Genomic DNA, 6,000 nt, shown 5'->3' with positions numbered 1-6,000 from the left:
TCTTAACGTTCAGGAGGAGTTGATCACACGGGTGTTGCACTGCCAGGGGGTTCGGTACGAGCATCTACACGCTGAAAAGTGGGGGTTGGTGTCCATCGGCCTGATGGGGACGGACTGCCGAGAAGCTGGACGTCGTCTCCATATCTGCTGCCTCTAAATACACTCGGCAGTTCTGAAAACACTTCAATAGGTCTCTGTTTTAAACTCATTTATGAGAGCAAAACCACATAAGCTGATTCCAGTAGGCACTGTCTGTCATAAAGTCTGCTTGATGTCAAATTGACAACACCTGTACGATATGGCCCAAAGTAAATGGACACCTGACCATCACACCTATATATAACCATGGGCATTAAAAGCCTCCACTCTGTGCCCATTCAGTCAAAAGAGTATTTGTGAGGTCAGGCATTGATGTTGGACGAGAGGGTCTGGCTCACAATCTCTGTTCTTGTTCATCCCAAAGGTGTTCAGTGGGGCTGAGCTCAGGGCTCTGTGCAGGCCACTGGAGTTCCTCCACACCGAACTGGCCAGGGGCTCAGTCATGCTGGAACAGGAAAGGCTCTTCCCCAAACTGCTGCCATATAACTGTGTAACATGTCTTTGTGCTGCAGCATCAACATCACCCTTCACTGGAACTAAGAACCCAAACCCTGAAAAACAGCCCCAGCCCATCATCCCTCCTCCACCAAACTTTACTGTTGGCACTGTGCATTCCAATAGGTAACGTTCTCCAGGCATCCACCAAGCCCAGATAGTGAAGTGTGATTAATCACTCCGGAGAACATGTTTCCACTGATCCAGAGTCCAGTGGTAGTGCTTTACACCACTCCAGCCGACACTTGGCATTGCACATAGTGATCTTAGGCTTGAGTGTAGCTGCTCGGCCTTGGAAACTCATTTCATGAAGCTCCTGATGCTCAGGTCATGTGCCATTGTTGCTTCCAGAGGCAGTTTGGAGCATTCAGCATTCAGCACTCGGTGACCCAGCTCTGTGAGTTTGTGTGGTCTACAGCTTCATGGCTGAGCTGTTTTTGCTCCTAGATGCTTCTATCTCACAGTAACATCACTTACAGTTGTCCAGGTCAGATGTTTCACAAACTAGTAAACAGTGTCATGTTTAGTCACTGAACTCTTCAGTGGGATCCTTTCTACTGCTAGTGTGCTTGATTTTATACACCTGATAGCGCCTGAACTGACTAATCAGGAGGGGTGTCCACATACTTTTGGCCATATAATATAGTCATTACATCAGTTTGACTTCAAGGTTGGCACGTGTAACTTGTATGAGAAATGATGCCTATTGAAATAAGTGTTTATAAAAGCTTGTCGGTTGTCATGAAGACCTTTTGTAGGTACCATGTAGCCCTCTGAACACTGACCTACAGCTAAGTGTTACCAAAGTTTATAAGGAGTGCTCCACACCAGGGCTGAATAATATCAACGAAAATATAATATTGTGATTATATTGCTACATATTGCAATAGTGATGTGGTTTGCAGTGTCACAAAACCTTTGATATGGTTTGGTCTGCATTATTTTAACCAAAACAATGAAATGAGCTGGTGAAGACTTTCGTTCATTTTACAGGGTGTCTGCAAGTCCTTTGAGTGGAATTCCATCAGTTCTCCAGTATTTCTGCATAAGTAATTGGTTGTAAACATTCAGAGTGGTTTGGTGTGAAACGCTCTGTTCTAGAGTCAGAACTGTTCACAGTGGTGGTGATAGGAACCAGACGTCCACCTCTAAAAGCTCCCTCACAGAAAGTTCCTACATGAAATGGTTATGAATTGACTGCCTGATGACTGAGACACTGTTTTATGATAGTTTTGAGAAGATTTTCACCTTAAACTCCACTCATGGAGGGATACATAATATGCAGGGCGCTGTGAGGCAAAATAGTCCCTAAAGAAAACTTATTATTTCAGATTTTCCACTATTTTCCATCATCAAAATTCCATATAAACTCAGAAGACTCGTGTAGGTTCACTGGTGGTTCTGGATAGTAAATAAAATGTCTATATTTGTGTTGTAGTCATGGCGACCCCTGGTTCCTATCACCACCACTGTGAAGACATCTGAACCATTTCACACCAAACCACACTGAATCACTGTTTACATCTCACACACTGAATTATGCAGAAACATTGTTGGAGTTCCCCTTTAAAAACTTTTAATATGTCTGAAATTACATATTAAAAAATTAAGGCCTTGGATATCCTGTTAAATTTTAGTCCTTTTAGGATAAAGATGGACTACATTCAAAGATGCTGATATGAGTGCAGGTTACTGTGAAGAGTATTTTTATATTTTGGTGTATGATTACTGCACAGTGGGTCATGAATTATATTTGAAAGTGGTGTTAAAAAGGTCTAATGCCGTGGAGAACGCCTGCAGAACCCCGATCTAAACAAACACACACACAAGCTCATCTGGGTCGTATGAGGAGGTTCAGGAAGTTCACAGCATCCAGCAAAACATTCACTGATCGGTGAGGAGCTCAGTCGCCTCCTGCGATATCAGTATAGTGAAGGCCAGTATTGAGATAACGATAAACTAATGATACATTGTGCAGACCTGCTCTACGCCAAGCTTAAATAAGGTTTACTGGTGTGCAGTCTCAGGAGCTCACTTTGTTTATTTTGTGCCACTTTTACACGATTATTACAAACTGTGGCTATAATTCTCAAAACATCTCAAAAATGGTAAATTTACAGAAGAAGGAAAAACATTTACACTGTGAGTGGAAGTTAATATGATGAGATGTTTTTCTAAGTTGAACCAGTTTCTCCCTTTGTCATGAAGTTTCAACACAATGTAAGAGGCTGCTGGAGGTTTTAAACAGTGCAAACAAAAGTAAAAATGATAAAGAAAAATAGAGATGTTAGAGATGGTGTTAAATGAACCAGTTAGCACAATGATAACCGTGCTAACTGTTACCTACTGGCTTGCATTCGTTGTGAACAACATTAGCATGTATGGTTGAGCTGTTCCTGTGAGATATTTATCAATTTCAGTGCAAGGTTAGTTCACACAATCAGTCATCCTGTGGATTTTGAGTCATTGCTTGAAAAGTAACTGAAGGGCCTGTTCAGGATCAGATCAGTGGTGCTGCGCTTGTATGGGTGAGTCATGAGGCACAAGTCCAGTGAACACAGAGGAAGTGGACCGAGGACAAATCTAATCGGTAAGGCAACAATGAGTAAAGAAAAATGGCCTTTTCTTCTACAAACTCAAACTCTTCCAAAAGAATGTCATGGAACAAAGTTTTTTGGGTGGTCAAAGTTCCTGATTTAGATCCACCACTGTTCTATACTAAATAAGTGGTTCTTGGCTTGCAAGGTTCCAGGAAAGTGCTTTAATAAGTACGTAACCTTTACGTTGTGTGCCATAAATCCATCTAAGAGGCTCTTCACACATTCAAACATATAATTTACAAATAAGGTGCTTTAAAGAAAAGTGTTGTAGGCCAGGTTTGGTTAGGCTGGTCATGAGTGTAACTGGACGTTCCTGGTGTGTCCCTGCTCTGTTTCACCCAATTAAACTGTAATGAGTTCTATCCCTGCTGAAAAAGGACCATTAGGATTAAAACCTTTTAGTGTTGCCTTCTGAATTGGCTTAATATTGTCCAACAGAGACCACTAGTTTCCTGTAGAACACCTTTAGATCTCATTTGGAAACCATCAAATGCTTTTAGAATCAGGCATTGGTCACCTGTTAAACCATTAGAATCCTTTACACTGTGATATCAACCTATTTAAAAAGCCAAAACACATTACAAAACCATCAGGAACCAACAGAAAGCCTAAAGGTTTCTATGGGTTTTTCAGCAAGGATCTGGTGTGTGAGAACAAGGACTGAAGAGACATGTCTGATTAAGTAAGTCCGCAATAATATAAAAGTGTAACTTGGAATCTAAGATGCTTCCCAAATAGTACTTAAAGGCCACTGCAGGCAAAATGAAACATATGAAAGTTGCTTATCCGTTGGAAACACTTACCGGGCCTCCTAAAGCGGTGCTACATTGGCGTCTGGAGTGGGATTTTCTGGTTTAAAAGACTAGGAAGACCCCCTTCTGATGATGTAATATGAAGGTGGGAGGAAGTTTTGAATATCTACAAGCAGGCCTGCGCAAAGACTTGACTGGACCCCTGAAAACATGATTTTGCTACTGTTACTTTTTTGTATAGGCTCTTGGGCCCCCCCTAGTGGCAGAGCCCAACCTCATGCCATTACGTATTGGCTTTGGGTGCCAATGGTGGTAGTGCATGCTGGGTATTGTAGTTAGAACACTTTGATGGATGAAAATACGAAAAGAATATAAACTCATGAATTCTGTTACAGTAATGAGGCTGGGGGACACAAGGCTGCACAGAACACTGCTTAACACAACTAATAACCTTCTAAATGCTAGTTGTAGGCCCAAATGCCCCCTCAAAACCTTTGTGGTGGTCTAAATTCCCAATATTAGTCCTGAGGATACACCAGGTAACATCTGTCTCACAGAAAGCTGCCCTCCAGCAGTTTCCTTCCAGGCTTAGTGGAGTACACCAAGCCTCATATTAACAAAGCTTCTCAAAGCAGGAGTGCTGATCTAGGGTCTGTTGATTGTCATTAAAGTCATAGCGAATAAGTCAGTAATCTGATCCTAGATCAGCATCTTATTCTGAGAAACTTCATCAATAAGTGTTGTGAATTCACTGCATCTGTAGTGTCACAAAAATCACGTTATTTACGTACATCTACCTTTTCAGTCTACAGCAGTTTAGCCTGGACTACTTGAAATTTGAACACAATACAAGGCAGCCAATCAGAACAGAGCTAATTTGCATATAATGGTTTTAAAGGCCCAGTAGCAACAACAACCTGTTTGATTTTAAGGGATAAAGAGACACTGAAAAATGGTCATAAATAAATGAATTATGACCGTTGTTGGTACGTAAAACCTGCATTGTCTCTGGGAGGAATGAAATACTACAAACATATGAGCATGTGGTAGTGATAGGAACCAGACGTCCACCTCTGAAAGCTCCCTCACAGAAAGTTCCTACATGAAATGGTTATGAATTCACTGCCTGATGACTGAGACACTGTTTTATGATAGTTTAGAGAACTTAAACTCCATTCATGGTGGAGGGATACATGCAGGGAGCTGTGAGGCAAAATAGTCCCCAAAGAAAACTTATTATTTCTGATTTTCCACTATTTTCCATCATCAACATTCCATATAAACTCAGAAGACTCGTGTAGGTTCACTGGTGGTTCTGGATAGTAAATAAAATGTCTATATTTGTGTTGTAGTCATGGCGACCCCTGGTTCCTATCACCACCACTGTAAAGACATCTGAACCATTTCACACCAAACCACTCTGACTGATCGCATCCAAGCAGTGGAAAAGTATTTTACCATCATCAACATTCCATATAAACACGTGTAGGTTCGCACTTTGCAGGAGACTCGGAGTTGGAAAGTTCCCAGTTCCAATGAAGGCAGTGTTTGTTCACTGCACTGCAAGTTACTATTCTTTGGGAAGAGCTTCAGTTTACAGTATAAATGACCCTTTTCTTTAATTTTAGTTGGACACTATTTACTGTCCAGAACCACCAGTGAACCTACACGTGTCTTCTGAGTTTTATGTCGAATGTTGATGGTGAAATAGTGATAAATCTGAAATAATACGCTTTTTTGGAGGACTATTTTGCTTCACGACACCCTGCAGGTATCTCTCCACCATGAATGGATTTTTAAGCTGAAATCTATGACAAAACAATAAATCTCATTCACCAACCATTCTTAAGAAGAAATTCCTTCTTTTCACAAATATTCACCAGTGTTCTCTTATGTGGGATTTGTTCTTAGGTAAGAACAGAATCTACACACACTCAAGAGCACAAAGGTGAGAACAGTTCTGCGCTTTAAGAACACGTCATGAATCTGATGTAGACTTTTTCTCAGGATCTTTATCAAGAGCACACTTTGAAGAACACACTAGAAAAGAAATT

This window comes from Colossoma macropomum, unplaced genomic scaffold (genome assembly GCF_904425465.1).
Source record: "Colossoma macropomum unplaced genomic scaffold, Colossoma_macropomum, whole genome shotgun sequence".
Taxonomy (NCBI): domain Eukaryota; kingdom Metazoa; phylum Chordata; class Actinopteri; order Characiformes; family Serrasalmidae; genus Colossoma; species Colossoma macropomum.
This window is presented reverse-complemented; position numbering follows the sequence as displayed.